This window comes from Euphorbia lathyris, chromosome 3, assembly GCF_963576675.1.
Source record: "Euphorbia lathyris chromosome 3, ddEupLath1.1, whole genome shotgun sequence".
Lineage (NCBI taxonomy): Eukaryota > Viridiplantae > Streptophyta > Magnoliopsida > Malpighiales > Euphorbiaceae > Euphorbia > Euphorbia lathyris.
In genome coordinates this window covers 109,549,694-109,560,037 of record NC_088912.1, presented here as the reverse complement: position 1 = coordinate 109,560,037, position 10,344 = coordinate 109,549,694, and the positions used below count along the sequence as shown (strand labels likewise).

Genomic DNA, 10,344 nt, shown 5'->3' with positions numbered 1-10,344 from the left:
TCCACTCCGTCCTATCCACTACCATATTTTCCTCAATGCCTAGTAAACTCATATCACGCTCGATCACCCTCCTCTAAGTTTGCTTAGGTCTTCCCCTACCCCTCACCTCTACATCCCTTTGCCACTCTTCGGTTCTCCTAACCGGCGCATCAAGCGCTCTACGTCTCACATGGCCAAACCACCTTAGTTGGTTTTCTTTCATTTTATTCTCAATAGATGTGACCCCTATTTTTGTCCTAATTATTTCATTACTCACCCGATCCTTTCTCGTGTGACCACACATCCATCTCAACATACGCATCTCCGCCACCGACATCTTATGGATGTGACAGTGTTTCACTGCCCAACACTCCGTACCATATAACAATGCTGGTCAAATTGCCGTGCGGTAGAATTTTCCCTTCAATCTATTAGGCATGCCGAGGTCACAAAGGAAACCCGTAGCACTCTTCCGCTTCGACCAACCAGCTTTAATCATGTGCGCAACATCTCCATCTACTTCTCCATCCGTTTGGATAATAGATCCTAAATACCGGAAGCAATCCGAGGACTGAACAACTCTCCCATCTAGGGTGATTGTCCCTGCCTCGCTACTCCACAGTTAAATAGAACAACAACAACAACAAAGCCTTAGTCCCGAAATGATTCGGGATCGGCTAACATGAACCATCATATAAAACCGTGAAATCAAGTCGTGTCAACGACACAAATTCTCTCCCTCCACTCTGTCCTATCCACTACCATATTTTCCTCAATTCCGAGTAAAGTCATATCACTCTCGATCACCCTCCTCCAAGTTTGCTTAGGTCTTCCCCTACCCCTCACCACTACATCCCTTTGCCACTCTTCGGTTCTCCTAACCAGCGCATCAAGCGCTCTACGTCTCACATGGCCAAACCACCTTAGTCAGTTTTCTCTCATTTTATTCTCAATAGATGTGACCCCTACTTTTGTCCTAATTATTTCATTACTCACTCGATCCTTTCTCGTATGACCACACATCCATCTCAACATACGCATCTCCGCCACCGACATTTTATGGATGTGGTAGTGTTTCACTGCCCAACACTCCGTACCATATAACAATGCTGGTCTAATTGCCGTCCGATAGAATTTTCCCTTCAATCTATTAGGCATGTTGGGGTCACAAAGGAAACCAGTAGCACTCTTCCACTTCGACCAACCAGCTTTAATCCTATGAGCAACATCTCCATCTACTTCTCCATCCGTTTGGATAATAGATCCTAAATACCGGAAGCAATCCTATGAACAACTCTTCCATCTAGGGTGATTGTCTCTGCCTCCCTACTCCTATGGTCACTAAACTTACACTCCAAATATTCTGTCTTACTTCGGCTCAACTTAAAGCCTCTAGATTCTAGAGTTTATTTCCATAGTTCCAACTTCCTCTCCACTCATTCTTTCGTCTCATCAACCAACACAATATCATTTGCAAACAGCATGCACCATGATATACCATATTGGAGTGAACTTGTTAGTTCATCCATAACGATGGCAAAAAGAAATGGGCTTAATGCGGAACCTTGATGCACTCTAATCGTAATAGGGAACTCTTCAGTCTTCCCAACACTAATACGTACACTCATGCATGCTCCCTCATACATGTCTTTTATGATGTCAATATATTTCCGCGAAATGCCTTTCCTTATCAAGGCCAACCAAAGTACTTCCCTTGGTACCTTATCATATGCTTTCTCCAAGTCAATGAAAACCATATGCAAGTCTTTCTTCTTATTTCGATAGTGCTCCATTAATTGTCTCATTAGGTGGATGGCTTCCATAGTTGATCTTCCCGGTATAAAGCCAAACTGGTTTTTCGAGATCTTCACCGTCCTCCTTAGCCTTTGTTCAATCACTCACTCCCAAAGTTTCATATTATGACTCATTAATTTGATTCCCCCGATAGTTGGCACAATCTTGGACATCACCTTTATTCTTATACAAAGGGATTAAGATACTTTTCCTCAATTCTGATGGCATCTTATTGTTTCTCCAAATTTTGTTAAAGAACGTCGTCAACCATTCGATTCCTCTTTCTCCCAAACATCTCCAAATCTCAATAGGGATGCCATTCGGTCCTACTGCTTTCTTCAACTTCATCTTACTTAATTCCATTTTGACTTCACCCTTTTGAATTCTCCGCAGGCATTCATGATTTATCATATCGTGATGGATACTTATATCTCCAACATCTTGTCTGCGATCTCTATTAATTTATCTATTAATTAAATTAAATCAAACAAAAAAAATTAAAGTAATGCAAAATTGACCTAATTAATCTAAACACTAATTAATTTCCCTTAAAAAACTAAACACAACTTAAAAGGGTTAATTAAAAGAAAATTAAATGAAAAAAGATTTGAGGCAAAAAGGATCGAGCCCCTGTTAATCTTGAAAAAAGAGAGGACATGTTTGGACTTTTAAATCAAATAGGGGTTAAAGAGGTAATTTTCATAGCTTAGGTAAATTAGGGTTTGATCTTATTTAATCGAACGGATCTTATCAAACCCTAATCTTATCCCTTATAAATTCTTTTTTTCACTCTCTCTTCATCCTCTCGTTTGGCTTGCCGCTGTATGTGCTTCCTCTGCCTCTCTCTAGTGAAAACACAATTTTTCTCTTTGTTTGACCGATGATCAGTGTTTTTCTTCCATATGGTGACGGTTTCCTGTTTTGAGTCTTCGCCTCCTTTTGAGACTCCCTCCGGTAAGGCAAACTCACTTTTTTCATGTTTTTTCTTTTTCCTGTCTTCGATTTTTCTAATTTTGGCTTTGGTTTTTCCGGATTTCTCCAATAACTCTGGGTCAAGTTGCTTATGGGACTATTTGGGTTGCTTCTACGGATGCTTCTTCTTCAGCCTTTTTCTATTTCTGGGGATCATCTCTATTTCTCATTTCCAGGTGACTTCAATGTGAGATTCATACTCTTTTCTCTTGTTAAATTTTCCATTTTTCTTCTTCAATGGTTTGCTTGTGTTCCTCCCTTGTTTTTAAGCATTAATATTTGTTTCTTTTATACGTATGTGATTATAACTATCTTGATACGTGGTTGAGCTTGAAAGCTATAGAGTTTGTATTATGGTAAAGAAATGAAGCTTTTATTGTGAACTTTAACAGATTGATTTCAAATTTACACTCTTGTATCACTATACTAGATAATAACAGTTTAAAGTTTTTTGATTGGGTCGAGTAAGGTTATCTATGTTGATTGCTCACACACTTCATCTACTATTTTGTCTTTGCTTATTATATATCTACTTACATACACCTGGTTGAATTCTTTTCTAATAAAAAAGCACTTTTCTCTCTGATTTTATGTTGAATAAGATGTTTAAAATTGACCTGTCTCATATTTTATTCTAACAATCTAAGTGAACAAGCAGTGGAACCCTTTGTTTTCTGCTTTGTTTTATATTTTATAATTGGGAAATATTAACATAATTTAGAAGGCAACTTGAATGAGGATAGAACTCTTGTAAGTAGAAAGCATTAGTTTTCGCTGGAGTTCGGTTTTCCTTTGCATCACTAGGTGTTCGTGTCAGTTTCGTTTTCCTATCCATTTTCATTTTCATTTGAAAGATATTTTATGAAGGTTATGTTTTAAAAATAGTGTTTCCGGTGTCTGTTTCTAGTCGGTGAGAGATCCTGAACGTCTTTGCTCTAATATTTAGAACCATATCAGATATTTTAAAACTTCAAAAGATGCCCTTTTAAATTATGCTTTGATATAAGCAAGGTTGCAAAAAATTGATGCGGACATCCTAACTGGGATCACTGATCACGCGCGCTCTGGCGGATCCTCAGACATCAGACCCACGGAGGTTGTACCTAGGAGGGCGGATCCCCAGGACATACGAGCGGGGCGGATCTAGGAGTACATAAGGAGGCGTATCAACATCTACCCCTGGGCGGATCTCTAGGTTTGCTTCCTCCCGAAGTAATTCACCAACAACCCTGACAATCCGTACCTGTACCATTGCACTGATTGTCGGGGTGTATCACCTATTTTACCCTTTTGTGGATAGCCTTATTGAAACCCTAGTAGGGGTAGTCCTTGTCTTTTATTATCATTAGGGGGATGTATTTAAACCCCCATTTTGTAAGGATGATCCAACTTTTATCAATCAAATATTATTCTCTTTGAGAACCTAATGTTTATACCTTGTTATTGGGATTCACTCCTTCTAGTTTAGCTAGAGAAGAACCTCTTTGTTGGTTTACGATTAAAACCTCCATTTATCGCTTTCAATCTGTATCAGTTGGTATCAGAGCCGATCGTTTCCTGACCCGAAACTTCTTTTGGCAATGGTTCAACCCCGACAACCGCAAGATTCCATGGAAACCAGTGACCGGAGGTATGAGGAGCTGAGGGAGCACCTCGCGGAGCAGATCCAAGCTAGCCATGAGCGGCAGAGGCAAACCGACCAACGGTTCCTGGAGCTAGCCACCTCCCTAGAAAAATTCAAACTGGAGGTTCTGGCTCTAATCCGACCAACTGCGGGAGGATCAACCCAGAGAAAGGAATAATTCCCTGAACAACAGCTTCCACAAATGGGTCCTAGGGATCCCGAGGTAAGAAGACCCAACTTTGTCCTTGTGCATAATGCTGATAGTGATAGTGATGACTTTGAGGGTATCGGGGATGATGATACCGTTAGAGTTACGAGGGATGTTGGGCCTGTTGACAACCGATGTGTGGATGTTGCTAGAGTATACCCAGGTCTAGGAAACTTTGATAGAGATGACGCCTTTAAGCTAAAAATAGACTTACCATCTTTTGGAGGCGAACTGGATATAGAGGGATTCTTAGACTGGTTATCGGAAGTTGGACGTTTCTTTGAGTATGCTGGGATTCCTGATGAGAGGAAAGTGAGGCTGGTGGCGTATCGCTTGAAGGGTGGCGCATCAGTTTGGTGGGCTCAGATGAGGGAAGAAAGAAGAAGAGGGGGCAGAGATCCGATTAGATCTTGGCTACGGATGAAGGCGATGTTGAGGGAGCGGTTCCTACCGCCAGATTATGAGCAGTATATTTACAGCTCCTATAGGGGATGCTCTCAAGGGACCCGAAATGTCCATGAGTATACCTCCGAGTTCTTGAGGCTTTCGGCAAGGGCCAACTTGTCAGAAACTGAAAGCCAAAAGACCTCTAGGTATCTAGAAGGGTTGAGATACAACATCTAGGATCGTATTGGCACACAGATGGTGGTTCGGGTACAAGATGCCAGGAATTTAGCCCTCAAGGCTGAATCCCAACTAACCGGGAGATCCAGGAGATCCGCCACTACTGAGTATACGCCCGGAGGAAGAGATAACATGAAGCCTTATGACAAAGGCAAGAAGGTGGCGAGTGCCAGTGGGGCCAAGGTCAACAGTGTGGGAAGGGGATCTGTCGGAGATACTAGACCATACAAGGAAGCACCCATACCACCTAAGAGCAACAATCCGTACACGAGACCAGTGCCTTTTAAATGTTTTTGGTACAATGAGCCAGGCCATAGGTCCAACGAATGTCTTAGGAGGAAGAGCGCCAACATGGTGGAGAGGTATGAAGATGACTATGACGAAGGGGATGAAGTATTTTGTGAACCCTTAGGAGAAAATGATGATGAGGCAGATGAAGAGAGATACGCCATTCATGTGGTACGACGTTTGTTAGTCTCTAGCCGGATAGAGGGAGATCAGAGGCACCGACTATTCAGGACCCGCTGTCTTGTGAAAGGTGGGCGATGCAATGTGATAATAGATAGTGGGAGCCAAGAGAACATTGTGAGTAGCAACGCCATTCAGAAATTCGGGTTGTTGGCGGAGGCGCATCCTGACCCCTATATGGTGGGATGGATAAAAAACGTGGGTGAACTTAGGGTGACCTAGAGATGCAGGGTACCTATTGTGATTGGTGATTATAGTGATGAAGTCTGTTGTGATGTGGTCGATATGGATGCCTGCCACCTATTGTTGGGCCGACCCTGGCAGTTTGATAACGACGCCATCCACGCAGGAAGAGAGAACACTTATAGATTTGTGAAGAATGGGGTGAAGTTCATACTTACGCCAATGATGAGAGAGCCAAAGGCCGACGAGAAGTCTACCTTGATAGTCTGTCCCACGCACAAATCATTTGTCAGTGAATGTGAAGAGAGCCAGATGGTGTATGTGGTAATGGTTAAGGCGAATCACAAAGCCTTCCCAGTGAATGAAGTGACCCGCCTACTTAGCGAGTATCCGGATCTTTTCCCTGAGGAATTTCCAAGTGGGTTACCACCTTTGAGGGACATCCAACATCATATCGACCTTGTGCCCGGGGCTAGTTTACCAAGCCTCCCCCATTATCGAATGAGTCCAAAGGAAAATGACATCATGAGGCTGAAAGTGGAAGAGCTCATTGAGATGGGATACGTTAGAGAAAGTATGAGTCCATACGCCGTCCCAGCCCTACTTACGCCCAAGAAGGATGGATCTTGGCGGATGTGTGTGGACAGCAGGGCTATCAACAAGATCACTATCAAGTATAAGTTTCCTATTCCAAGGCTGGATGATATGCTAGACCAACTTGGCGGATCACGAGTTTTCTCCAAGATTGATCTCAGGAGCGGTTATCATCAGATACTAATCCGATCTGGGGATGAGTGGAAGACCGCCTTCAAGACCAGAGATGGATTGTATGAGTGGTTAGTTATGCCATTTGGGATGACTAACGCCCCCAGTACTTTCATGAGGCTAATGAATCAGGTGCTTCGCCCGGTGATTGGAAAATTTGTAGTTGTGTATTTTGATGACATCCTGATTCATAGCGAGACCTTGGGAAAGCATATGGAGCATTTACAGATAGTGTTTACCAGTTATACGCCAACACTAAGAAGTGTGATTTCGTCATGGAAAGCCTGGTTTTCCTTGGGTTCATGGTTAGTGGCGATGGGGTCCAAGTTGATGGGGAGAAGGTAAAAGCCATCCGAGAATGGCCTACTCCGAGTAACGTGGGGGATATCAAGAGTTTTCATGGGCTAGCAACATTTTATCACCGATTCATCAAGAACTTCAGTTCCATAGTGGCCCCGTTGACGGAGTGCTTGAAGAAAGGAAAGGGATTCGCGTGGGCGGATGCCCAAGAGGAGAGCTTCACCCTGATCAAGGAAAAGTTGAGTACAACGCCCGTGCTGGCGTATCCCAATTTTGACAAACTATTCGAAGTTGAATGCGATGCTAGTGGAGTTAGGATTGGTGGAGTCTTGATGCAAGAAAAGAGACCCATTGCATATTTCAGTGAGAAGCTCTGCGAAGCACGGCAAAAGTGGGCAATGTATGATCAAGAATTTTATGCTGTAGTAAGGGCGTTGAAAGTATGGGAACATTATTTGGTGGGAAAAGAATTCATCCTCTACACTGACCATCAAGCTCTCAAATACCTGGGAAGTCAGAAGCAACTTCGAAGCTCTATGCACGCCCGGTGGTCCGTCTTCATAGATAAGTTCCCCTATAAGCTTATCCATAAGGCTGGAAAATAGAACAAGGTGGCGGATGCCTTGAGTCGAAGGGTGTCACTAATAAAGACAGTAAACCTGGAAACCGATTGTTTTGAACACATCCGAGGAGAATACTTGGCGGATCCTGATTTTGGCAGTATCTGGGAAAAGTGTCAGCACCAGCATGGGGATGGGGCGTATCATCTGATGGATGAGTATCTCATGAGGGGCAACCAACTTTGCTTACCCTGCACTTCCATCCGCGAGAAGGTTGTTCGTGATCTACATGGCGGATCCCTGGGAGGGCATTTTGGGCGAGACAAGACATATGAAGTAGTGAGCTCCCGTTATTTCTGGCCCAAGATGAGGAGAGATGTTGCCTACTTAGTAGAACGGTGCTATATTTGCCAGACCGCTAAGGGACACACTACCAACACTGGCTTGCAGCTACCCTTGCCTGTACCAGAAACCATATAGGAGGATCTGTCCATGGATTTTGTCCCAAGGTTACCCAGAACTCAGAGAGGCATGGATTCCATCTTTGTCGTGGTTGATCGGTTTTCAAAGATGGCCCACTTCATACCATGTCGCAAGACTAATGATGCCTCGGCAACTGCTAAGCTATTCTTCAAAGAGATTGTCAGGCTACATGGCGTACCTAAGAGCATTGTCTCGGATCGTGATACGAAGTTCCTCAGTCACTTCTGGCGGACGTTGTGGGCTCTGTTTGATACGTCTCTGAAGTTTAGTAGCACCACCCACCCTCAAACAGACGGATAGACCGAAGTGGTCAATAGAACTTTGGGAAACCTACTGCGCAGAAAATGTAAGGATAAGCCCAGGATGTGGGATGTGGTTCTAGCCCAAGCTGAGTTCGCCTACAACGGCTCTGTACATTCGGGAACCGGGAGATCCCCATTTGAGGTGGTATACACGAAGACCCCGAATCACGTCCTTGATATAGCCCATCTTCCTAAAGGAAACGTGACTGCCAACCAACTGGCCAAGGATTATGTACAGATGCACCAAGAGGTGAGAGAGACTCTTGAGGAGAGAAATCAGAAATTAAAGGCTAAGGCGGATGAGCACCGCAGGGACCTACAGTTTGAAGTTGGGGATGAGGTTATGGTGTATTTGGGCAAAGAGAGACTCGCCAATGCCACAAGCAGCAAGCTTCGGCCTAGGAAATACGGGCCATATAAGGTCACCAAGAAGGTCAATGCCAATGCCTATCATATAGCATTGCCGAATTGGCTTGGTAAAATCTCACCGGCGTTCAACATCCGTGACCTTAGCCCGTGGAAGTCGGATGGTCCTTTGGAGTTCAACAAAGACAAATCAGTGCCGAGATCTTTTAAAGACGGAGAGAATGATGCGGACATCCTAGCTGGGATCACTGATCATGCGCGCTCTGGCGGATCCTGAGACATCAGACCCACGGAGGTTGTACCTAGGAGGGCGGATCCCCAGGACATACGAGCGGGGCGGATCTAGGAGTACACAAGGAGGCGTATCAACATCTACCCCTGGGCGGATCTCTACGTTTGCTTCCTCCCGAAGTAATTCACCAACAACCCTGACAATCCGTACATGTACCATTGTACTGATTGTCGGGGCGTATCACCTATTTTACCCTTTTGTGGATAGCCTTATTGAAACCCTAGTAGGGGTAGTCCTTGTCTTTTATTATCATTAGGGGGATGTATTTAAACCCCCATTTTGTAAGGATGATCCAACTTTTATCAATCAAATATTATTCTCTTTGAGAACCTAAGGTTTATACCTTGTTATTGGGATTCACTCCTTCTAGTTTAGCTAGAGAAGAACCTCTTTGTTGGTTTACGATTAAAACCTCCATTTATCGCTTTCAATCTGTATCAAAAATGCTAGACCTTAGTCGGGTGGACAGGCCCCTAACGGGGATTCGTCAGGGTTTAATAGGATTTCTAAATTTCTCTCCCATTTTTAGTACTTGAAGTAACATGAATTATATGATTTTCTTTATATAAAGGTTAATGAAGTATTTCTTATGGCATTCTAGGCAATAATTAATCATATTCTTACCTTTTATGTTAATTTGTCAGGGAACTCTTGTGTGTTCTATTTTTTCTACTGGTCCTTTTAATAGGAAATATGGAAATGATATATGCCAACTTCCTAATTAGTCTGTAATGAAAAGGTTCTTGATTCATATTGATATATGAGAAATGGTCTATATTATTTTTGGAAATCATCAATGATAATATGGTGGATCTCTAGGTACTAGAGTTTATCACTAACTAATCAATAGTAGTAACCCTATGTGTAATGAAATTTATGGACAAGGTTAATCATTTTCTTTTTCTCTATTGCTCTTTCTGTACAGGAGAGACTACTCTAATTCAAAGTGGCTTCAAAGTCTCATCGATTAGAATTCAGTATGGGTTCACTTGCCGATACCTTGTCCACCTGCTCTTTGACACAGTTTGTGGAGTGAGTCAGGAACCATTCCACTTTGAATACATGGTATATTGCTTTCCATTTGTGTAATTGATGGGAATGATTATTATATTTAAATGAATGGAGTTGATAATTTCAAGTTGATTGCCTTGAAATAGAAGCTCTGCATTGTATAATCAGTACCGATATTTATTTATTTTTTGCCAATTTTTGTGGTCTCTTGTTCTGTTTTTGCTTCTTAGGAAAGTGAGACTTGTCACCTTACTCCAAATCTTTGTGAAGTGTCTTTCTTCCTCCCTAGTTGGAAGAGTAATATGATTTTTGCTCATGCTAGTTGCTTAACCAATCTAAATAATATGTATCATCCCTATAATAATATTGTAATTTTCCTTTTTGTATTAATGATTCAAATATTGTTACTACTA

At 42.7% G+C, this 10,344-nt stretch overlaps 1 long non-coding RNA gene across 1 annotated transcript; it reads left to right on the top strand.

Annotated features, from left to right (window-relative positions):
• Nucleotides 1-2,558: 2,558 nt before the first annotated feature.
• On the top strand, nucleotides 2,559-10,344 carry LOC136224197 (uncharacterized). Its single transcript, XR_010686321.1, has 3 exons — nucleotides 2,559-2,727; nucleotides 2,831-2,932; nucleotides 9,846-10,344. It is a non-coding gene; the product is annotated as an uncharacterized lncRNA (long non-coding RNA).